The sequence below is a fragment of the Anolis carolinensis genome, chromosome 5, assembly GCF_035594765.1.
Source record: "Anolis carolinensis isolate JA03-04 chromosome 5, rAnoCar3.1.pri, whole genome shotgun sequence".
In the NCBI taxonomy this organism is placed as follows: Eukaryota; Metazoa; Chordata; class Lepidosauria; order Squamata; family Dactyloidae; genus Anolis; species Anolis carolinensis.
The window spans coordinates 123,642,897-123,669,609 of NC_085845.1; positions in this window are offsets into that span (position 1 = coordinate 123,642,897).

The following is a 26,713-nucleotide window of genomic DNA, read 5'->3' on the forward strand; positions in this document are numbered from 1 at the left end:
AACTTATAAGAGCCACCCCAGATAATAATGATAACAGCAACAACAACAACAACAACAACAACAACAACAACATTTTTGTATCCTGCCTCCATCTCGCCGAAGGGACTCGGGGCGGCTCACATGGGGACAAGCCCAAAAACACGATATATCCCTCTTCACTCCCAAACTGAGGGTCCCAACATGAACACCAACAATGTTCTCCCCCAGTTCCTGCCATTGGAAACTTAGTTAACAGTGCCACACAAATAAATGCCTTCCTCCAATGAACACAACATGGGGTAGTAAAGGTAAAGGATTCCCCCAACGTTAAGTCCAGTCGTGTCCATCTCTGGGGGTTGGTGCTCATCTCCATTTCTAAGCCAAAAAGCCGGTGTTGTCCATAGACACCTCCAAGGTTATGTGGCCAGCATGACTGCATTACCTTCCTGCCGGAGAGGTACCTATTGATCTACTCACATTTGCATGTTTTCGAACTGCTAGGTTGTCAGAAGCTGGGGCTAACAGCGGGTGCTCATTCTGCTCCCCGGATTCGAACCTGCAACTTTTTGGTCCACAAGTTCAGCAGCTCAGCGCTTTGACACACTGTGCCACCAGGGTAGGAGGAAAGAAAACCCTTAGAAGAGGGGAAAAATCCTGCCTGGCTCCTGGTGTGACCAGCATTCACTCATATTGTGCCAAGAGCGGGAGAGTGGGTTGTCAGATAAACTTAAGAAGCAGGAGGGAGGGGCTAGCTGCTTAACATCCTGCCTAGGCCCCTCCCATCTACTGTGACTGGTGTAAAACACCAGACTCCAATATAATCTGGTTCCTCATGGGAGCTTCAATTACTTGCCTCCAGACAATTCCTTTGACTGTTGGCAAGGCATGTGTAGAAACACTGATGTTACTATGTGCAGTGAAGCATAAATCATCATTTGCAAGGCTGGCTAAAAATGGGAGGTTATTCAAGAACCAAGATGCCATAACAATGAAGTTCCCGCTCTCTTATCCTTGCACAATATATTTTCCCCAATGGTAGGAGCTAGTAAGGCACCCTTCAGCATGTCAGAATGCAGAGCCAGGGTTCAGGGTGCGTCTGTTGGTGGGTTTCTTCAAAACCATCCATCAATCAACAGCTCCAGACCAGCACCCTGATGAATTGGTGAACTTCTGCCCTAACCAATTCCTCCAATGTCAGACTCAAAGACATCTGCAGTCTGAAGTTCAAACACTTATTTAATATTTACAAAGATATTTACAAATCAGCAAAGTCCATTGCTCGAAGCCAGCATTCTTCGGCTTGGCTCGTCTCTCACACAGTACAACAGAGATAAGAAAGCACATTCCTTAGTCCAAAGGAAGTTCCGACCTCCAAGGCCGGAAATCATGTCTCATAGGTCACAGCAGGCTGTCAGTCAAACTGGCCTGCTGTTAACTGTTTCATTGCTGAAACACACACTTGCAAAACAGCAGAAACACTTGATTTACATTTCATATACACACAACCAAAATCCAACACAGCATACCTCATTCATCAGGCAAATGTATAGGGAGGCACATTCCTACATGTTGCTCATTTCTGCTCTCCCCCCACATTCCTTTCAGATTAATGCCCAACTAACCCTGTGCAAATTCTATAAATGTAGAGAACTGCAAAATATAATGCGAGATTGTGGTTAAAAGACAAGTGACCTATGGAGAAAATGAACATTCACAATTAATTGTTTTTAAAAATATTGGGGGGAAACAAATATATCATTCATAATTTAATAAATACATGAATTATGAATGAATGAATGAGTAAACAAATATCAGAGAAAGGGTGCTGATGTCAAAGACCAAAGGAAATAATAATGCCTTTTATGATGTCACTGAACGTGCAGTTGAATGTCGCTAACCTTCCAATCCTAGATCAAAAGTTCAGTAGATGAATTAGCCTGTCTAATTGGAAATGGAGTTCTGCATTCCACTGGTGTGAATTTTTCAGGGGTTCTGTTAGTCCTTTTGTCTGTCAAAGCTGCCAGGTTTTAAAAGATTAGAGACAAGGTACCAGATGGGGAAAAGACTCTGCTTAAAAAATGTACAGTTAAAGATTTGCCAAGACCCTTTAATCTGGCAGTTGTTCTAATAGAGAGTGTTAGACTAATGTAGAAGGACATGAAACAGATGAGATAAATAAATCCCTGGTGTATAGTAGAGACCAGTGTATGGTGCATGTCACGTACAAGAGTAGTTAAGCGTCTTCTAGAAATAGAAAGTAATTTCATTATGCTTGACAAACCCAGTGAAAGTAGCCCTTTCACACCATCTGAGATTTGTTTTATGAAAATGGGCACTTCACCTTGAGCAGTCACACATTTGTAAGGTTTACACAGTGTTTCTGAGAAAGTGTGCTTAATATACAATGGATATATTTTTTTAAAAAATACAAAAAACCCCTCACATTTTAGTAAGTGGGGAGAAGTTGCATAAATTAAACAAATTACACCAATAAATACATGCACAGGGGGAGGGATTTTTAAAAGTCATACAAATATCAATGCAGTGGGATTCAGAAAAAATAATCATGGTAGACCAAGAGTTCTTTGTATTCAAAAACAAAATTTTAGACAACTTCTGTTAATTTCCATCCTGGCACTTAATGTTTTTACATAGTTACAGCTTTTTCTCTGTATGATATGCATTGCTATTCAAATCAATAAACTAAAGCAGAATAATTACAAATCAAAATAAATACAAATGAGAAAGCTCAAAGAATACAATTAAAATTCAAAACAAGTGAGCTCAGATTAATTATAATTTTGGTTGCTCAAATTGTAATTAAAAAGAAATGGGACTAGTCCGTGTTCATGAGTTTATTTATTTACTCTTCTACTTATTGGTTATCATCTCTTATATGTGGCACATCAATATAGAACTTAAAAACTCATTATATCTATCACATTTTCTGTTCCTTTTCCAAATAAATAACCACACTAGGTCTTCTGTTCCCTTTCGAAAAAAGTAATCTATATGAAGTCTTAACCTAAGAGTAGTACAATTTCAAAAGGAACATAACAACTATTTCTTAATAGTTTATAAGAACCCATGAATGCTAGTATGCAAGGGGGAAAGAAATCAAGTTTCAAACTTATATGACAGAAATCTTTCTTCTTTGCTTTGTTCAGTCTGCTTTTCATTATTTTTTATGGGGGAGGGAGTACGATGCTTTGAAATGTTCCTATTGCATTCAGTCTATGCTCTAGTTGTGGTTTGATATATGAATGACAGGGGTGGAAGCAATATAAACAAAGGCTCGGTCTCTGAAAGTTTAGCTTCCTTTTGAGCTTTGTGAAAATGCAGTGGTCCATGAACTGAAACATTTTTCTTCAGCATGGACTAAATGGCCAAGTTTTTAAAAGTTAGGCCACAGTTTAGGTGCACATTTAACCATTTATGGAAACTAGGCAAGAAGGGAAAAGCTTTGATATCCTAGAGTAGGGCTGGGAATTATACAATCTTCCAGATGTGGTTGGACTGCAACTCCCAGCATTCCACACTGTTGATTATGGTGACAACCCACATCTACATGGGCAAAACAAATTGGTATCATCTCGAAACAGCTGCAAGCAGTTCAGACGATGTATGGCCATTTCCACAACAAAGTGATGCTTCTAACCTTTAATCCATTACAAGAAAAACTGCAGGAAACTTTGGAGGGACCCTCAGTGTTTTTGATGTATGAAAAGCTAGATCAGGCTGGATATAGGGTGATTCAATGTCCACATCTCAAAAATAATCACTGATGTTTGGGCAGCTAGGAGCAGTTCTCTAGCAGAGCTTTGCAGGTAACATCAATTCTACTAATCACATGGCTGGGCACTCTCCAGACACTATGTTGTCAGCAAAGTTCTAACCAATGAAATGTTAATGGTGGTGGCCCTGAAGATGACAGGACACCAGTGGCAATGTGGACTGCCACAGGGCACTTTCAGTTTCATGACAGCACATGTGGACTACAGCAGGGGTCCCCAAACTAAGGCCCACGGGCTGGATACAGCCTTCCAAGAACATTTACCCATCCCCTGCCCTAAACTTTAGACTTGAAGGTACATAACAATAAAAAATCCATTTAACTTTACTATCTTATCAGCTATCTTATCTTACTTCCGAATGAAGCAGAGAATGTTTGAGGATCAAGACATCTGCAGAGATACCAAGGTGCTTGTTTATAAAATTATTGTCCTCCCAACCCTGTTATAAACCTGTGAAATGTGGACTAGTATCTACAGATGGCACACTCCACTCTTGGAATGATTCCATCAGTGTTGCCTCTGAAAAAGCCTACAGATCTCTTGGGAAGACAGGCGGACAAATGTCAGCGTGCTGCAAGAAGCAAAGACAACTAGGATTGAGTCAATGCTCCTATGCCATCAACTCTGCCGAACTGGCCATGTTGTCTAAATGCCTGATCAGTGTCTCCCAAAGCAGTTACTATACTCCCAACTCAAGAATGAAAAACAGAATGTTGGTGGACAGGAAAAGAGATTTAAAGATGGTCTTAAAGCTAACCTTAAAAACTGTGGCAGAAACACCAAGAACTGAGAAGCCCTGGCCCTTGAGTGCTCTAGCTTTGAAGAGGCATGAATGGAGTGCAAAAGGGAGAAACATGCCAAGAGGACCATATATCAAGCCGACCCTGACTAGGAACACCTTCCACCTGGAATCCGATGTCCTCACTGTGGAAGAACATGCAGGTCAAGAATAGGGCTCTACAGTCACCTACGTATCCACCACCAAGACACTACACTTGGAAGGCCATCATACTCAGACAATGAGGGATTGCCAAAGTAAATACTTATCAGTCAAAAGTAGGGCCACATTGAAATACTGGTATGTTTATGTTGGTTAACATTGTTCTTCATTTTAAATATTGTATTTTTTTGTTTATTTGTTTTTGCATTACAAATAAGATATATGCAGTATGTATAGGAATGTGTTAATTTTTTTTTTCAAACTATAGGTCGGACCCTCAGCAGTAGTCTGGGGGACCATGAAACTAGCCCTCTGCTTAAAAAGTTTGAGGACTGCTGAAATATGGTGCATCTCGGGTCACTCCTGAACAGATAATTTGGTAGAAATGCAACCAAAGGCTTCATGGACTTCCAATCTATCAACATCAGAAGAGCTACACAATTCTGAATCCCAAACTTAAAATATCATCATCTATTGTCACAGGACTTTAAAGTGAACTTACTCTGCTATGATACCTTCTCACGGAAAATCAGGTTTGTATTGATATTTGGTTCCTTTTTGGCACTCAGTCAAAGATGATTTTTATTAAAGGCTTTGAAGTTTAATTTAGTTTTAAGTGTGTTCATTTTTAAAAAATGTTTAAAGCATTTTAACTGACTGCTCAGAAACAAATCCCTCTGAGTTTATTGAGACTTTCCCAGTTGAGCAATAGACTTGTTTGTGAGACTTTTGTTAACTCCCTTATTCAGCCATACTTTTGCACAGTGTGATAATTTTATTTAGAATAAGAATACTACGTCAGAAATATTTTAGACTTGAGCTTTTGAGGCTAAATCCTGAGATCAAGTGATGGCTGTTTGTGATGTCAAAGGGAACTGATTTCAATGGTGTCATTAAGACTGAATACTTATCACATCAGTGACTAAGAGCATGTCATTGACTTTCAGAGGTTTAACAAACAGACATTTTCCCCCAGTAATGCTTGATGCATTAAACACATGTTTATAAATGTTACCAAGTCAAATGAGAGACAGAGCTCCTGGTCCCTTTAAGCCAGTGGCTCTCAACCTTGGGTCCCCAGATGTTTTTGGCCTTCAACTTCCAGAAGTCCTAACAGCTGGTAAACTGGCTGGGATTTCTGGGAGCTGTAGGCCAAAAACATCTGAGGACCCCAGGTTCAGAACCACTGCTTTAAGAATTGTGTAGGGAGATTTCACACAAATGTGTGCTGACATGTTGAGACAAAGATTCTAAAGAAAAAAAACACAAAAATGCAACATAGATGTAAATTGGGAAGTGCACACTTCCATTAAAAAAAAACAGAATTAGATGAAAACCCAGCAGGAACCAAGAGTGAGAATATATAGATTCTTAAAACGGTTTATGGAACATATGTTTAAATTAAAAAAGCAATCCAACTCCCACTAGGAATAAGATGCTTTGAACTCATGGCTTTTTATGCTTATTTTGTACACTGTTGCAAAGCTGATGAAGGTGCCACAATACTAGCTACATGGGGTATGTGAAATCAGTGCAAACTATGATGGATTTATTAGCCTGCATGCAGATTCCCCCTCTGTTTTTTTCAGATTATTGGAAAGTAGGGAGAGGGTCCCAGGTTCAAATGCCGGGAGTGGCGTGAATGGCCGCTGTTAGCTCCAGCTTCTGCCAACCTAGCAGTTCGAAAACATGTCAATGTGAGTACATCAATAGGTACCGCTCCAGCAGGAAGGTAACAGAGCTCCATGCAGTCATACCGGCCACATGACCTTGGAGGTGTCTACAGACAATGCCGGCTCTTCGGCTTAGAAATGAAGATGAGCACCAACCCCCAGAGTCAGACATGACTGGACTCAACGTCAGGGGAAACCTTTACCTTTACTTAGGGAGAGGACTTGTGTATATTGGAGTGTGTGGGTAAGAATCTTTGACTTATTGTCCTTCCGGCCTTGGTGGGATCATTTGTAGAGAAAGAGTTTTCTTGTCAAGGTTTCTTACAAGAATTAAAGAGCTATTCCTCAAGGATGAGTGCTTGACTCATATAGTTTTTTAATGATATAATCCCAGTATGAATTTTCCAACTCCTTGGCTAGCTGGCAAAGTAAGAACAAGTCTGACAGTGGTGGTAACCAATGCTTATTTCTCTAACCACTCAACCTTCAGGGGTGTGCAGGAAAGATGACTTCTCTCCTGATTACTATTTCTATATTTGGAGTAGAAAATTAAACCATGATACCATTCATGTTAGGTCTTCTCTCAGATAAATGAACCAGTGACTTTACTTCTGAGTTTATCTATCTTTCCCTTTACACCTCCTCCTCCTCCTCCCGTGGTCCACAATATGTATTGTTTTCATTTCACTTTGAAATACCAATTGTGAATTTTTTAGAATGTAAACATTGTGTTATATAATTTTTCCTGTAAATGGAGGCCTTTCTGCTGCAGAAAACAAATATTCCATTACATATACAAATGTATGGTGTAGCTCTGAGTGTATGGATATTATAAAATATTTTTCATCCATAAACACTTTTATAGAAATGAGAAATTTTCATCTGCTGAAAGATAAGAGAATCCCCAGTAATCACATAGTAGAAATATTTTCAAGATGATCATGATTAAAGTTAAAAGCAGGTTGATAGACATAAATTAATAAACCATTTGCTGTTTTCACTGCATAAGAAGATGGTCAAGAAGAGTAGCATTCATATCTAAATGAATTAGATTAAGTTAGATCTTCGTGGTACAACATACAAAAGAAGAAAGCAATATGTAGTGATGCCTCAGGCACTCACATGCACATAGAAAGGACATCTTCTCTGGGACCTTAAAAACAGCTTAGCTATCATTAGCAAAAGGCCATTTAACACTCTTCTATATTATGTTCAAAATGCAGATGGCTTTGTGGTATGCTTTTTGCTTTGATTCATCCTGCTTTCCCAAAGCAGATTTTGCCATTGAGCTGAAATGAGTTCAGTACCTTTCATCTGTCACCATTCCTGAAATATCTGGTTCTGTCTAGGTCCTCAGCATTGTTAGAATTTGTCACCTCTGTATAAAAACTTTGTGAATGCATTGGTGGGGATATGGGTAGAATTAATTGTTTCACCCAAAATCATTTGTATATTCCCTAGGTTTACCAGACAATAATACATTGATATCTCTATTAAATACTTTTTAAAAAAGACCTTAACTTTACCATTGCATTACTGAATTTTCCCGTTTTGAGATAAGTTATCATGTATTCAAGCATGCTGTTTATATCAGTGAAAAATGTCAAGGCAAAATCTCACCAGAATTAGTCAGAAAACATCCTCCCTACTGAGACTGTAGACATTTAATCATTCCTTCGCTGTTCTGGGCAGCTGCACAGTGACCCCGGAGACATCACCTGCTTCTGGTCTGTCAGTCACAAAGCTTTGTATTAAGAAGTGGGGGATATTTCACATGCAGCCTTACATAGAAGAAATGCCACTAGCTGTGACAATATCCTTAATTAGATGTTGAAATACTATTGCAAGGATTTGTCACTAGTGATTATTCATTTCTTTAATACTTCCTTCCAACAGGGTTGTGTTCTGATGATTTAGGAAATAGCCACTGTCATTATCACTCCCTAAGAGGTTTAAGATAGTACTCTGAGGGACAGTTGTTCAATTCTGAGTTGAAATCCAGTTACAAATATCAGAGCGACTGTAGATTTTGGGTCCAAGATACCTGATTTTCTGTCTGCCTTTGCTGTAAGAGAGAGCAAAGTACTAATGTTCATCAAGAAGAGATGGAGAGCTTGTGGATAATGCTACTTCTTGCTTATGAGGAGATTAAAAAGTTAACATTCAGATATCTCCTATAGGAGTACTAAAATGTACCAACCTTAAAAACTTAAAAACTCTGGCATAGACAATGAGAACTGGGAAGCCCTGGCCCTTCAGTGCTCTAATTGGAGGTCAGCTGTGACCAGCAGTGCTGCGGAGTTCGAAGAGGCACGAATGGAGGGCTTAAGGGAGAAACGTGCCAAGAGGAAGGCCCGTCAAGCCAACCCTGACCAAGACTGCCTTCCACCTGGAAACCGATGTCCTCACTGCGGGAGAACATGCAGATTAAGAATAGGTCTCTTCAGCCATGTACGGACACACCCCCAAGATAGCGAAGATGGAGGACCATCATCCTCGTACTACGAGGGATCGCCTAAGTAGTAAATAAGTAGTAGTAACTAAAATGTTGGGAAATTGTCAAAGAAATGTTGACAGGAGCTGAGGTTTATTATAATAGACAAAATTGCTTAGGAATGATGTTTCTAAATCTTTCAATCAATACTTCTCAACATTTTATTCACTAGATGTTTTGGACTTTAGTTCCTAGAAATTCCACTTAGTATGACCAATGATCATGGCTCTGGGGAGCTGAATTCAGTACCCCTATAGGGCCAAACCATTCATCTCTAGATAGTAGCCAAATTTAGCTTAAACAAAATGTGAGATTTGGACATTCCCCTTTAAGTGGGATTTCTGACAAATTTTGAGGGACATTAGTGTTCTGGATTTTAATATATTTAAATTTGAATATATAATAATAAATAATAATAACTTTATTTTTATCACCCTGGAGGGACTCGGGGCGGCTTACATGGGAACACACCCAATCCAACAACAAATTAAAGGTAAAAGGTAAAGGTTTTCCCCTGACGTTAAGTCCAGTCATGTCTGACTCTGGGAGTTGGTGCTCATCTCCATTTCTAAGCCGAAGAGCCGGCGTTGTCCATAGACACCTCCAAGGTCATGTGGCCGGCATGACTGCATGGAGCGTCGTTACCTTTCCACCAGAGCGGTACCTATTGATCTACCCACATTGGCATGTTTTCGAACTGCTAGGTTGGCAGGAGCTGGAGCTAACAGCGGCCGCTCACGCTGCTCCCGGGGTTTGAACCTGGGACCTTTCGGTCTCCAGTTCAGTGTTTTAACACACTTCACCACCGGGGCTCTAACAAATTAAAACCAACCATTAAAACCAACCATAGATTAAAACTTTACTCAATAAAATCCTTTCTCTTTATTAGTGCAATAAAAACAAGTATCTGCCAAAGAAATCTGATGCCTAATTAAACAACAAGTCCCATGATCCCATAGCATTGAGCCATGGTAATTAACATGGTGTCAGACTACATGAAATTTATCATGTTGATGCACCCAGAGGTCACTTTTGTTGATTTCATGGTCAGACTTCAAAAACCGGACAGGAGAAGTGCCTGGTGATTCAGCTTTTTGGGATAGTTTAGTTTAGTGTGAGATGCAAGGCAGCTGGAATTAAACCACAAGGAACACAATAGAAATTACTCCTCAGTAGATATGAGTGAAACTGAGTTTCAAAATGACTTGTCATATATAAAGATAAATGTCCGAGATTCAATTTATAAAAGTATATTCATTTATTTCATCTTAATACTCTTCAAGATTCTCACCTATATAAAATTTAACAGCTCATATTCAGTATTGTAATTATGAAATCTGAAGCCTAGAGTTATAGATCTGTTACAAGTCTGTAATCAGAAATACTGTATAGTCTTAAGGAAACAATGCAAATGAAGATCCAGCAGCCTGAATGAGTGAAGGAGATCAATTCAGTTGACAAATGGTGAAGAAGGAGGAGGATGTTTCTATGCCTCACTCAACATTAAGGCTGCAACAGATATAGAATCCTTGTTGCAAATCCTCCTTGAAACATTAACTAGGTGAAGCAAATGTAAACATCTTTCCCATTGCACCCTGACTGCAGCTGGATGGGCCTCTTTTGCCCAATCTGGCTTCTGGCTCTCAAGAGGACAAAAGGACATTATTGTGTGCTGTAGAGTTTTCTGCTTTGCTTTGCCCCTATGACCACATTAACTTGTTCCGAACACGCGGGCTATCACCCGGAGTGAAGAAGATACCTCTGGGTGGGTGCAGTAGTATAAGATATAAGATGAAGGTTTTCCCCTGACGTTAAGTCCAGTTGTGACAGACTCTGGGGGTTGGTGCTCATCTCCATTTCTAAGCCTAAGAGCCGACATTGCCCGTAGACACCTCCAAGGTCATGTGGCCGGCATGACTGCATGGAGCACCGTTACCTTCCCACCGGAGCGGTACCTATTGATCTACTCACATTTGCATGTTTTCGAACTGCTAGGTTGGCAGGAGCTGGAACTAACAGCGGGCGCTCATTTTGCTCCCGGGATTTGAACCTGGGACCTTTCGGTCTGCAAGTTCAGCAGCTCAGCGCTTTAACACACTGCGCCACCACCAGGGTGAATATAAATGTTAACAGAATAAATAAAAATGACACTTTAAACTTCAGTTTTCTCTGTTCTCTTCCTTAGGTCCCACTGGCTCAAATCTTGTGGACCTTGGGAAATAAAGTAAAAATAAACATTTCCGTCCTTCCACATTAAATATTTTCCCTTCTTTTTATCCAATATATTTTTCTCCTTTAGAGTATTAGGGGTTTTGTTTTGTTTTGTTTTTTGCTTTTCCTTACTGATTAAGTCTCTTAGGTACCAGTAAACCAAACAAAACACAATAATGCTTTCTCCCACCTGCCTACAGTTTGGAAAACATGTCTCGAGAATGAAGCAGCAGAAAGGACAAATGAAAAAACTGGTACATGAGAGAATCCATTTCACTACGCACAAGTCGACATGCATTTCAGTAAATGCTTTTATCCGCTGTATCAAATTTAAATGGATCCAAGCTTTTGTACTTTTGTTTGCTTTTACAAATTACCTCGGCCTTCCACTTTTCCTTCCTTGAGGTCAAGGTGGCATCCATGACATTCTTCTCAAATTTATATGCACTGCAATCCTCCGAGGTTGGCCAAGCTGGAGAATGATTACCCATGGTCATCCACTACATTTGACAGATTGATGAATATTTAAATCGGGGGCTTTTAAATCATGGCCAACAATTCAAGCCAAATGGAAGAGATAAAAACTTTTATTTGCTTTATTCACATATGTAAGAGTGACATAGTTCAAAAGATTTTTTTGTAATGGGAAAGGGGAAAAAAGACCTGAAATATGAAAAGTCTTATATAATTAACTAGCTGTGCCCAGCCACACGTTGCTGTGGCAAAGTGGTGGTGGTATTGGTTTAAAATTGTTGTGGAATTTTTATTTGATGTTATTTGTATTTTTTAATTAATTTTATTGTAACTTATCTTTTTTATTTAATATATTTTTTTATTTTCTTGTATTATTGTTAGTTATTTTGTGTTATTATAGTATTTTATTGTATTAATTTTTAGTGTTTTTAATTATTTTTAGTGTTTTTTATTATTATTGTATTATTTGTATTTATTTTATTTTTATTTTTTCATTATTATTTGTGTTTTTATTATTTTATTTTATTATTTGTATGTAGCATATTTTATTATTTGATTATATTATTTTTATTTATGTTTTTTTTAATTGTATTATTTTATTTTGTTTTTTGTATTTATTTTATTATTTTTGTTTCTCTTTGTATTGGGTTGCTCTGAGTTCTGTGGTCTGCCTGGTCATGTTCCAAACGTATTCTCTCCCGATGTTTCGCAGGCATCCTCAGAGGTTGTGAAATGTGTTGTAACGAAAGGAAGTGGGGTTTATATATCTGTGGAGTGACCAGGGTGGAAGAATGAACTGTTGTCTGCTTTGGGCAAGTGTGAATGTTGGAATTGGCACTGAATAGCCTTGTAGCTTCAAAGCCTGGATGGTTCCTGCCTGCCTGGAATGAACAAAATGTGGCTCCCAGTATTAAAAAAATCTGTGAAATCAGGACAGTTAACTAAAGAACAGCACTGAGCAATCAGGGAATTCCAGACATGATGCACTGAGGGCCAGCTAACATCTCCCAACAAAGGATTCTTCTCTGAAGCAGGAAGCAGGCAGGCCTTGAAGGTGCAAGGGCATTCAATGGTAATCAAGGTGGCCAAGGGGAATATTCACAGTCGCCTGAGACAGATCAGAGTTGTCCCATCCTGGATATCATTGCTGAGATAGAAATAAACATCCCACTTGTCTGTTTTCAAACAGATCTTATAATCTCTGAGGATGCCTGGCATAGACATGGATGGCAGTTTGGCAGCAGATAGGGTCATGAGGGAATGGGAGGTTTAATAGGCTTTTCCTGAATCCCTTCTTATTATCCAACATATTCAGTTATCCAATGTTCTGCCAGGGTGTTTATGTTGGATAAGTGAGACTCTACTGTATATTTATAATCTTATATTATCTGCTTAGAACTGGATTATATGAGGCTCCTTCTACAGAGCTGAATAAAATGCACACTGGATTATAAGTGGATTATATGGCAGTGTGGACCCAAGATAATCCAGTTCAAAGCAGATAATATAAGATTATAATTTGGTTATGTAGCTGTGTGGAAGGACCTTGAGTCTACAATGCCATATAATCCAGTGCAAATTAGATAATCTGTATTTTATAGGGAGTGGGGAAGAGAGAGGCCTGAGTAGGTTGCTAGGCGACCAAGTGGGCGGGGCTTAGTCTTCTAACTGGCAGCAATTGGCTAAAGACAATTATTCCTCTCCCTCTAATTAGGACTTTATTTTTCTTTTCTTTTTGTTGTCGGAACGTAGGGGCAAGGCTGGTGGATTGTGCTGCCAAATTTCTAGGTTCTGGGGCTTGTACTTTTGTTGTTTAGTGGCAGGGGAGGACACCATTTGTCTTTTATATATATAGATTACTGTTCAATAAACCTTTTGGTGTGTCTTTTTCATATTTGATGAGCACATTTCAAGTATATTTTTCCCAGTTGATTTAAAAAACCTGTGTATTCTTTTTATCCACACTTTAACTGAAGACTGTAGACTGTGAAATGAAGAGTTTCAACTACTAGATCAGCTGTCAATATTTAAGACACAATTGAAGACCCATTTTTTCTGGCAGAGCTAGCCAGTTAATTTTAAGGTGTGAATATTAATCTGCATTTTATCAGTGGATTTTAACTCTATGTATCTCGTATGTCTTTTTAATAGAGTTTTATCTCATGTTTTAATGATGTTGTATCCTGCCTTGAGCTGCAAGGAGAGGAAAGTAATACAGTCATTCTAATTCTTGTTGCTGCTGCTGCTATTAGTAGTAGTAACATATTGATATTCATGAATAGTAATGTATGAGGAAAAATCAAGCCCAGATTGATTTTTTCAGTTCCAATTGTTTTATCTATTCTGTTGTCCAAAAAGCATGGAAAATAATAAACAAAGTAATAAAATGATTCTACTAGGTACATTAATGCAAACCCACATACATGCATTTGGACACCATATACACAAATGTGCTTCTTCTCCATTCACTTTTATTTGAATCTCTTTCATCATGATTAATGTTTTTCAACCGGGATACATATAAAAAATATATTTAAATTTTAAGATAATTCATGCCACCTGTTTGGCCACTGATTCCAATAAAACAAAGGCATTCAGCATAATAAGAATGCTGACTTTTTTTTTTTTTTGGAACAGGGAAAACTTCGTATAAGTGGATTCCATAGCAGATTGCTTTGGCACTCATATTAATGAGCTTTGATATAAATCTTTGTAAACTCCATTTTAGCTGCAGATAAGAATTAATAATTTTGGGGTTTCTCTTTTCTATGAGGAAGTAATCTAAAACTGCAATTTTCAATGGGTGTTCACATTTTGGGAATTATTCTGTGCAAAAAAAACTAAGTTAATGCTTTGTATTTTTGAACAGAAGGATATGCATACATTTTCATGAAGTACAAGTTAGGATTGCGATAAATAGAAAATAACATTTATTGATGTTATGTTCAGTTCACTGATATTAGGTTTAATTTGATGTTAGGTTTTTAACGCTCTAGTTGGAATTTTATGTCAATATTTATCTATTTTATGAAGGCATTGAATGTATGCCGTTGTTTGTTGGAATCTGCACAGAATCCCTTTGGGGAGATAGGACGTAATAGAAATAAAGTATTATTATTATTATTATTATTATTATTATTATTATTATTATTATTATTATTATTATTATTCTCCTTGAATGCTAACTACAAGATCAACACATATGCTCCCAAAAGTCTCACCTTTCCAGAATTCTTCATGTCAGGATTTCCCAATACTCAATAATTATTTTTTTTTACCATTTTCTCCCAAAATTTTCTAATACACTTTCAACTCCATTTCGGAATTTGGTAGCCATTGAAAATAATAAATATTTCCAAAGAAATGTTTATGAATGATGCTGGATATTGGTAGATCAACCCCCTTGTCTTGAAAATAGAATTTTGGTGATTTACTATGTAAGTTTGTTTCAGATAGTACTTTCTATTCATGACATAAGAGTTAAATTAATACTTTTATGTGGAAAGTTAGTCAAATATCATCATTTTTATTTAAAGTTAGGCAGATTTTCCAGCATTACATGAAACCATCTGCCATACTGTTCAGCTAAATTTAAACTAACTTTAGCTGAACACACATTCGTGCCCAGTTGAAATCCATTCTAATTTGCAGCAGGAATAGTAGGAGTGTATAAAAAGATTTCATCTGTCCTTAATTGCTTAGATATTCTTTGATACACAGCACATATTAAGATTATTGTACATTGAGTACATTGCTAAACAGAGAATAGGCACCTGAAGATTTGAGCCAGATGAGAAATAAGAATTTATTCTTTCAGATGGAAATTGAACACATGTAGAGAAGTGATATGCAAAGAACAATTAATATTGTTCTTTGCATACCTATTCATAATTATATTATTTGCATAACAATAAGTGACAACATTTTCCATCTCAGTTGGTTATTTCAGTTGAAAATGTACATATTGTTCAGTATCATTTGCACACCAGGTTATTCTTAAATCTATCATAGCTCATATCCATATCCATCTGTTTTCTTTAAATATATGTACAAAAATCACATTCAGCTATTAATTTAGAAACATGTTTGCTTAAAAATATATGCTTTGTTGCATAGACATAGACACCTATGCATATCCATAGACACTCCCATAGACACACACATGCATACCTGTAGACACCTTAGACACCTATGCCAACCCATAATCTACATCAACCCATAGATCAATGTAGATATGGCCTTGCTGTGTTTGTTTTCTACATGCAAAGAAGGTATTCCTTATTTTATTACATTCAAAAGTGTGCTGTACTCTCCCCTTTACAGCTTGAACTAGGGTTTCCGCCTCATTCTCCTGCCATTTCAGCCTAGTTCTTCAGAATTTGTAAGCCACAGATGGTCCAGGAGTATAATGGGGGTGGTTTCAAGATGAAATGACTCCACAAGCCTTTGGTGAAAACAGGGTCTTCTGCTATCTGCAAAGGAATATAAGCCAGGAATCTCAGATAACTGACTTGATAGAGGTGGCACCATTTGTAGTAAACTTGCTATATAATTCTTCCTAAATAGTTAAACTCTCTTAATCAAAATGCATTCATCCATGAAGAAAGATGTTGAGACTTTACATCTGTGCTTTTGCTATTTGGCCATTTTACAGGCATACAGAAAATACTCCAACAAAAAATTAGACTCATTATTTTTTAATAATGCTTGAAAACAAATGAACCAGGGGAACAGAGTGCATAAACCCATACACAAAAAACTGTAGATTTTGAAATGTCACATTACATAGTAAGGAAGCAGAGAACAAAACACTTAATGACAGCTGTCACAAAAGAATAATCCTGTAATGGACAATTGGCAGTTTCCTCTCAATACATGCAGTTTGGACACATGCTGTTTATTTCCCAAGCAGATTAGGAAGTAACTAGTGAGGTTATTAGAATTCAGTATTAAATACTTTTAAATACAGCTAGAGGAGTGCTAAGTAGACTTGTGCACGGATTTGTTTTAACTGTTTGCCTTCGGCTTCGTCGGCTTCTTTGGGTGCCTGTAACAGCAAGGGCTCCGGCACCATGGTTTTTCAACCAAAATGGCCCACATGGCTGCTGGTCGTTGCTACCTTCTCTTCTATTTAGGATCACACAGCATGCAGAGAGGTTGCTGTGTGCTCGCATGGGGTTTCGAATCCTGCCTGCCTGGATTCTACTCAATCAGAGTAGAAAAACACTGTGACATGTCTTATGCAAGCTGTGTCTATTTAATGAAGTGAATGCCTCCATTTCTCAGTTGTATCCTGGCTCCAGAGAGAGGTGCTTCAGTCCAATTGCCTTGCCTTGCCTTGCCGCTTGATCACAGCTCTACTTTAGATTTTAGCTTGGTTTGGCTTCTAGCATTGAATCTTTTTGATATTCCTTTATTTTCCTTTATATTCTTGAAGGAGATGGGCTTTCCCCATGTTATGCTGTTGTTACTCTCCAGACATGGAGCTCCATGCAAGTGCTTGGCTAACACAATCACATTTACAGAGGTCACAATGGGAAGCCTTTGCAATCAACAAGAAGGAGGGTGTCACTCTACCTTCCCTTTCTTGAGCGATTGGGTGCCCCATTTCAACATTAACAAACACTATAGATGACAGCCACATACATGTAGGGAGCTCCATTGCTGGTGCAGAGTAGTGATGGCAGCACAAAGGATAAGGGGGAAGCCCACTGGGGCTGATGCATTTTCTGACTGATGTGATTTCAATGCAGTGCCATAAACATTTTGGCTCAGTGCATGTGGCCACCATCATGACTGATCCACGGCAAGTCTGGAGAGTAATGGTTTCCAAAATTTGGAGAATTGTCTTCCAAATATTGTTTCTGCTACAATCTAATTATTTGGCTACATGTTCTGAATGTGGCAGTACTTGAGAAATAAAACTCTTTCAGTGTAGTTCTTTATCTACTTCAATAATTAGAAGTCAGGTCTAAAAGAAAATGGCAGGATGTTGTCCAAAGACAGCAGCTGTCAAAACCAAGTTAGTGGGATTCTTCTGACCAACAGAGACTTCTAGTTGGATTCTTGTACAGAGCAGCCAGAAGATTAGCAAAGTATACTTATGCCTAAATTCTCAGTTGTACAGTTGTTTACTGGGGATCACTCTCAGATAAAGTGTGCATGGGATGCACCTCTCACAGAAAGAAGTAAATGAGATGGTTTGGTCCTAAGCAGTCTGCAACATTTACACATTTTGATGACAAAGATGAAGAAAGTAACTTGTTACAACATAAATATTTTATTATTGTTAATTTCAAGATAATTATTATTTTTTTAAAAATGAAATACAAACACAACACAGAACACCAAAATTATAATGCAAAACATTATTATTATTTGAAACACAAGAAGATGAGTCCACAGCAGACACTCTCCTGTCTGTTGTATTGGATCACACGTTAGACACTTCCCAAGTGTCTAGGACTGTGTGATGTATCGGCGAATAATGTGTGCAGATCCCAGTAAGGTGGCCTTCTGCAGCTGGCATATGGTAATTTTGTCAGCGCTCATTGTGTTTAAGTGCAGGCCTATTATTTTTCCTCAAAAAGACACACTATGGCTTATTTTCAGGGGCTGTCTTATTTTTTATTAAATATGGTGCAACAAACTACATTTATTCAAATATAGTAAGTAGTCTTCTTCTGAACATTGTCATAACTCTCCAAACCCAGAAATCCATCCTGACTTTCTTGTGACTCCATTTCCTTTAGAACCATTGGCCCCAATCTTTCATGTTGAACAATAGAGCTCTCATTAAATGAGCAGCTCTTATCCATGTAACCTGGTCAGAGTGCATTGTTAATAACACTGTCAGTGATCTGACCCCTTGTTGATGGGGTTGCCCGCACTTCTCCGGTCACCCCCGAGATAGCAGGTGTCACGATCTGTCAGATAAGAAGGGCTGCTCATCTTCTTTACTGATCTGCACTGGTATGTTCCATAGCTACACCTATATCGCACAAATGTTTAGAAATCCTGCTATGGCTTATTTTATGGGCATGCCTTATTTTTGGGAAAACAGGGTACTTCCCAATACAAAAGGTAAATATAATACATTTACATTAATAATAAAAAGATATAAATTACGGTTCTTTCCTCCTTGGTTCCAAAAAGATTGTGGAAGAATAGAAGAATCTATACTGCCCATCTTGGCTCCTCCTTACAGAGTGACATCATTGTTATGTTTACAAATGGGTAATGGAGAATTCCCATCACACATTAATTTGACATTTTTACCCATCTCCAAGTAGGAAATTTAAAATGAAGTTTATTGGCAATTGACTTAGGAATTGTCAGGGAAAAACACACTTTAGAAATGGTGAAATACCTGAAACCCATGGTATAAGCTTGTGTTGTGTGATAGACTCCATAGGTTTCTTAAATATGTAGAAATACTTATTATATTGTGTGTAATGAAGTCATTTGACCTTATTGCTTGAGGCATACAAACAGAAGTGGCAACTAGACAATGCCATTTGTCAATAGTCCCAATTACAAGATATGTGCATGTCCCTCTGCATCCTATCTCCCACTATCTTATAATTCCACAACATTTCTGTCCCCTACTTTGTGTGTTGAGTCTATCCCACTTCTCTGTCAGCATGCTAACAGAATAGTAATGTCAGAGGGTGGCATTCTTCTCCTTTCCAAATCTTTCTAGGTCTATTTGGCTTTATTTAATATTTTCAGGTTTGCGCGGGTGGGGGGGGGGGGGTTAACCATTGCTATAACTGCATAAGTGAGACAAGGCAGCATTTCAAGGTTACGTGGAAGCAAAATTGTTGTACCATGAACTGGCAAATCAACACAATTGCACAAGTGAAGAGAGGTGTCATAATGAACCTTCATTATCACACCTCTATCCATAACTGCAGGACTGTTTTGAAGTAGCAGCTTCGTGCAGTAAAATCTTTAGAAAGAGTATTGTATCAAAATACATGTATCAGGGGAATATGAAAAATGTGTCAGGCAGTAATACTATACCATTCATGTCTGTGAAAATAAACATGATTTTGTATACAAAAAAGGGAAAGAAATCAGAGCAGGCAGTTCATATATGCCTGAACATGACTTAGTTTTGAGCTAGACTCTTTCCCAAAATCCCAAGAAGTGCGTTTCTTAGCAGGAGACAGTTCTTTCAAATTTAGACATTGTGTACTGTATATACTCGATTATAAGTCAACCTGAATATAAGCCAAGGCATCTAATTTTAGCTTTAAAAACTGGGAAAACTTATTAACTCAAGTGTAAGTCGAGGGTGGGAAATTTAGCTGCTTCTGGTAAATTTCAAAAATAAAAATAGATACCAATAAAATTACATTAATTGAGGCATCGGTAGGTTAAATGTTTTTGAATATTTACATAAAACTGTAATTTAAGATAAGACTGTCCAACTCTGATGAAATCATTATTCTAACTTTCTTTAACGTAAATGTTATGTATCCCTCTAATAATAGACTAAAATAATAAATGTAATAATAACAATAATAATAAATAAAGTAAATAATAAATGTAATAATAACAATACAAAGTAAAATAATACATGTAATAATAACAAATGAGCAAAATAATAAATATAATAATAACAATAATATAGCAAAATAATAAACATAATAGCAACAATAATAAATAGAGCATGGCAATCCCACCCCCCTCCCCAGTTTCCCTCTCTTGGAACCCCAAAGAGACACAGAGGGGCTCTAACTTTTCCTCAAAAGACAGAGGTAGATAAAAGAGGGGAGCCAAGCTGTTTAGCAATAGAATATGCTGCCTTGGGGCATGGTGGAGTCTCCTTCCTACTCTGAGGTTTTTAAAGCAGGGGTGCTGTCAGGGGTGATTTGATTGTGTGTTTCTGAGTAACAGGAGGTTTGACTGGATGGCCCGTGGGTCCCTTCCTACTCTAAAATTCAAACAAGAGCCATCCTTTGGGGGCATGCAGCTCTTCCCTCTGATCACTTCCAAGACTATTTTTCTCTGTGGAAAAGAATGCTTACAGAGACACAGATGAAGAGAGAAAAGGAGGAGCCAAGCCAGATCTCTGCTTTGCCTCCAAGGCTGCTTCTACCTGGGGAAATGGAGGTTGGGGAAACACAGTGCTAAGAACTTATCTGCCCTTGGGAAAGTGGTGGCGGTGGCAACCCTTCCTCCTTCTCCTCCTCTTCCTCCCTCCCTCCCTCCCTCCCTCCCTCCCTCCCTCTCGCCTTCAAGACCCACTGAATCTGAGCAGCAGCCAGCTTTCTGAAGGGACAGGAGCTACCGTGGAGGGAAAGAGAGAAGACTACATTACCCAGCAGGAATGTCCTGCTTCTCCCTCTCCTCACTTCCACTTCAAACCAGCCAACATTCTGCTGCTGGAACTTGGGAAAGACTGGGATGGAAAGGGAGCTGGAAAAGTGAAAGTGAGGGACTGAGGATAGTAAAGTCTGGGGTAGAAAGGGTGAATCTAGAAAAAGGAAAGACTGGGGTGGGAAAGGGGTGCTGGAATTGTGGAGAAAAAACTGAGGTGGGACGGGAGGAATTGGGAAGGACTGAGGAAGGCATGCTCCCTTTCCTTCCCTCCTGGCACAGCAACCCAGCTGGGGAGAGAGAGAGGAGATGAAGGCATGTGCCAAGAGAGAGAGAGAGAGAGGAGAGGAAGGAGAGAGAGAGCACAGGCATGTGCCCTCTCTGCACAGCAACCACGTGCACCTTCCTCTCCTCCTCTCTCGGTGCTCTCTCTCCTCTCCTTCCTCTCATCTCTCTCTCCAAGATGGGTTGCTGTGCCGAGAGGGTGGCACAGGCCCTCTCGGCACAGCAACCCAGGTGGGAGAGAGAGAAGAGAGTAAGGTGAGTACCCTCTCCTCCCCTCTTGACACAGCAACCCAGCTGGATTGCTGTGCAGAGATGAGGGTCCTGGCAGGAAGACATAAGGCTGAAAGAGATTTCTTCCCAGGACCCTCACTCGAGTATAAGCCGGGGGGGGGGGGGGGCTTTTTTTAACCCTAAAAAAGGCTGAAAACTCAGCTTATATTTGAGTATATATGGTAATAATTACTAAAGAAGGCCTGTTGACTAAATTGTTGAATGGTGAAGAAATTGATCTATATAAGAAAATCTCAGTGCTTTAGTTGGTCTCTTGTTTGAGACTTACAATTGGTTTTAGGCCTTCATCTATTCTACTTACTGAGAATCAGTAATGTCCAATAGTATATCTAGTGAAGAATCTCACTTTCCGTGAAATTTTGAATGAAGTACAGAAAGTACAGCTGCTAGCAGTTAGTTATAAGTGTGGATACATAGATCCTTAAGAACATAGCAACCAGAACTGAAAAGGTCAAGTACAGGAAAGGGAACAATGGGAATGAAACTATTGATTGGAAGTTACTGAAGGAAGTGCCACTTATTCCCCTTTGCTAAGCAACCAAAGGAGAGTTTATAGTGGTTGCAAAACATGAACCATTGTAGAAACACTTCCTAAAACCTTCAAGTAATCATAATATAGGATATGCTGGTGATGTAAAAACAAAGGGTGGCATTCTGTTAGTTACACACTTTGAGGTATGTAGAATTTTTGAATGATAGAGCAATTCTCAATGATCATATTGAGCTAATAATGGTGCAAGCAGAATTTCATATTTGGGACATAGTACATGTGTTAGTGTATGAAAGTGCAGAGTAGTATGTGAATGTGCATTGCCCCCAAACATTTGCCACTTCGCATTGAATAATGAAATTGCACAATGGGTTTTCAAATATTTTTGATTGATCCACAGTTGTGCTACATTGACATTCAATATAGGGGTTACACAACATAGGTCTTCTGGTAGATAATTAATTAGATCTTAGCTCGAGTATAATTCAAGAGTATGCAACATGTGGCTGTTTTGTTGTGCTCAACCCAATTTGAATTCCCAGATTGTCTTTTTTTATCCTGACCAAAATAAGAGACCCCAACGGATTGTCATCCAGACTCTGCTTAAAAACCTCCAGAGAAGGAGACTCTACCACACTCCAAGGCAGCACATCCCACTGTCAAAGTCCTTACCATCAGGAAGTTTCAGTGGGTTATACTGATTTTTTAATCCATAGTATATATGACTTCCAATAATAGAATGAAGGAACTTGATAGAAGTTATTTTATTTTTTAAAATGTTTTCATGTGTCAAATATTTTTTTCTAGCCTGCTAAGTAGATTTGTTATGACCTTGTTGGTTTTCTACTGTAGGATTTTGTCTTTCTGCAAAGGATAAATGCACAGCACAAGATAATGATTCATCACTGATGATCACAGTAGCTAGAGATTTCAACATGGGAATAGACAATTCTTCTATTTTCTCTTGCCAACTGTTAAGAAGGTGGATTGGATTCTTCAAAAACCTTGCCTCCAGGGTAGATCTGTTTTGAAGCCAACCAGAAAATTTTCTTTCCATCATCACAGGCATTTTTCATTTTCTCTTAATACCATTTAATGGCTGCCCCTGAGCTCATTTCTTTCTTATGCAGAATTGAATTATGCCACTGACTGTACTGCATGAATGGGTAACTTTGGCAGATCAGGAGGGCAATTTTCTGCCCCATGGCCATCCAAAGACCAAAGAGACTGCCAAAATATATTGAAGTTCATATCTGGTTTTGAAAATAAAAGGATATTTTTCCTGAACATTAACAGGTAGGGGGATAGTCTTTTTAAAAACGAATTGCTATTTCTAAATGTTTCTACTAAGAAGAACAAATGTTTGCTGATAGAAAAAGGAAAACTGAAGAGGATGGAAGTATTGAGGTCTAGAAAAACATCCCTCATTTTCCCTGCCTTTCTTTGAGGACATTTTGGAAAAATAACTGATAATAATAATAATAATAATAATAATAATAATAATAATAATAATAATTTACTTTGCAAATTTCCTGGATTTCTTCGATTAAAAAAAATTGCAGCCCAGGAGCAAGCCATCAGAACAAATGCAATTAAGGCCAAGATCGAAAAATCAGCTGATGACCCAAAATGCAGACTCTGCAAGGAAACTGACGAAACCATTGATCATATCCTCAGCTGCTGTAAGAAAATTGCACAGACAGACTACAAACAGAGGCACAACTATGTGGCCCAAATGATTCATTGGAACTTATGCCTCAAGTACCACCTGCCAACAGCAAAGAACTGGTGGGATCACAAACCTGCAAAAGTATTGGAAAATGAGCACGCAAAGATACTGTGGGACTTCCGAATCCAGACTGACAAAGTTCTGGAACACAACACACCAGACATCACAGTTGTGGAAAAGAAAAAGGTTTGGATCATTGATGTTGCCATCCCAGGTGACAGTCGCATTGACGAAAAACAACAGGAAAAACTCAGCCGCTATCAGGACCTCAAGATTGAACTTCAAAGACTCAGGCAGAAACCAGTGCAGGTGGTCCCGGTGGTGATCGGCTCATTGGGTGCCGTGCCAAAAGATCTCAGCCAGCATTTGGAAACAATAGACATTGACAAAATCACAATCTGCAAACTGCAAAAGGCCACCCTACTGGGATCTGCACGCATCATCCGAAAATACATCACAAAGTCCTAGACACTTGGGAAGTCTTCAACTTGTGATTTTGTGATACGAAATCCAGCATATCTATCTTGTTTGCTGTGTCATAATAAAATAATAATAATAACTTTATTTTTATATCCTTCCTCCATAGAATCATAGAATGATATAGTTGGAAGAGACCCCATGGGCCATCCAGTCCAACCCCCTGCTGAGAAGCTGGAAATTGCATTCAGTCTCTCCCTGAAGAGACTCGGGACAGCTTACATATGGCACAAAGTGCCTAAAACAATGCAAAAATAAACACACAATACAATACAAAGTAAAACTAATAGCATATAAAACAACAATTAAAACTCGGAACAGCACCCAACTGACAGCGTTGTGAAGAAGCTTTTGGAGCTTGGAAGCTCTGGAGCGTAGAAGAACGGACACTGGGAGACGTTAGTAAAATCAACGCACATAGTTTTACTGTTTAGAGCAGCAAATACGGCACAGACAGACTAGGCAGACAACGAAGACCACACAGACAGACAACTAACAACCGATGACTGATGGCTGATAACTGGTGGCTGGTAGCTGATGCAAGAGGAAGGAATTCACTCTTATATCTGGATCCTCCCTCCTTCCAGACACTCACAAGGTCATCACAGTTCATTACTGATTAACTCTTTAAACGTCCATACATTTCAGATGATGCAATCACTTTGCAATCCCAGGCACAGCACAAATTACATTTAAACATTCGCCTTACACAAATCTTACATTGACATCAACAACCTAGAGTGAAAAGTGTAGTAAAAACATAACTGTGAAGAAGAAGAAAGGGGAAGGGATAGTGCAAGTTGTAGCTAAGGAAAAAGGGCATGGGATGAAAGTGTGGTGCTGTATCATTAAAATGTGGACCATTGGACTAGGGATTCTCAAAGGCTTGTCTGAACATCCAAGTCTTCAACTCTCTTCGGAAGGTGGGCAGTGTGGGGGCCTGCCTAATCTCCCTTGGGAGGGAGTTCCAAAGCTGGGGGGCCACCCATGAGAAGGCCCTCTCCTCGTCCCCACCAACTGTGCTTGTGATGGTGGTGGGACCACGAGGAGGGCCTCCCTGACATATCATAACGTTCGCGCAGGTATATATGGGGGGGGGGGGGTTGCGGTCATGAAGATAAGCAGGGAAACCATTTAGGGCTTTGTAGGTGATAACATGCCCTTTGAATTGGGACTGAAGGCTTATCAGCAGCTAGTGGGATCATAAAGAAAGGAGATAATCTAAGAACTCCCAGAAAGCTAAAATAGGACCTCAGGAGGATTAGATCAGCCCCAGAGTCAGATGTTCAGTAAACAGATCCAAATTCATCTTACATTGGGAATAGATAAATTAATGAAATGTTTTTTGAGGAAAATATGCATAAAACCATGTGTATATTTCAAAAAATGTACAGGATTAAACAATCTTACTTTGTAAAATACACACAAAACATATTCCAATGAAGGAAATATATGCATCAAATACCTGAATATAAAAGAAGCTGCGTCTGGACAACAATGTGCACAAAAGCATTTTAGAAGAAAATATTACAATTCAATTATGGATGAAAACAGAATGCTGATGGAACCCCAAAAGCACTTCACATTAAACAATGATAGGAGCCCCTGGTGTAGTGGATTAAAGCCTTGCAACTTGAAGGTTGGGTTGCTGACCTGAAGGCTGCCAGGTTCGAATCTCACCCGGGGAGAGCGCGGATGAGTTCCCTCTATCAGCTCCAGCTCCATGCGGGGACATGAGAGAAGCCTCCCACAAGGATGGTAATAACATCAAAACATCCGGGCGTCCCCTGGGCAACGTCCTCGCAGACGGCCAATTCTCTCACACCAGAAGTGACCTGCAGTTTCTCAAGTCGCTCCTGACATGAAAAAAAACTAAACAATGATAGCATTATTTTTTTCCAATTTTAACAGCCATTATTCTATTTCTCTGGAATCCTAAGAGTTTCAGTTTAGAAGAAGTATTTGAAATTATTGACCAGAGAGCTCTAGTGTCTCCTCAAACTTCACAACTTCACTTTTTGTGTTAAATTAGAAGCATTGCCAAATCACTTTATTAAACCAATACAGAACGCTTCCTCAGACAAATGGATTTCACAAGAAAGTGACAATATAGTGCACTGGAAATAAATATAACAATTTTCAACTATGAAAATCAGATCTAGGCCATTTAACCATCTGTTTTAATTGTGGTCCATGGAAAAGAAAAGGCACTTTCTTCCGAATTCTTTCCTGACCTCCTCCACTACCAAAAATGTGTGAATACATAGTTAAACTCTGGGATTACAAAGACATATTGTACCCTTCTGGTGTCAACAGTTATCAATGAAGAAACACATTAAAGCTAAATCTAAAGAAATGCATGGTTGTGCAGATATGCCTCCATGTCATAACAAATTTATTTCTATGCAAGATCAGTCAACCAGTCGTATTTATTGATCACCCACAAGCGCTGTTCCTGAAAGATATAGATAAAATTACAAAGGCAGACAACAAACTGAAAACAGCAACTTTTTGTTTCCACAAGTAACTCTGTGGTTAATTCAATCATT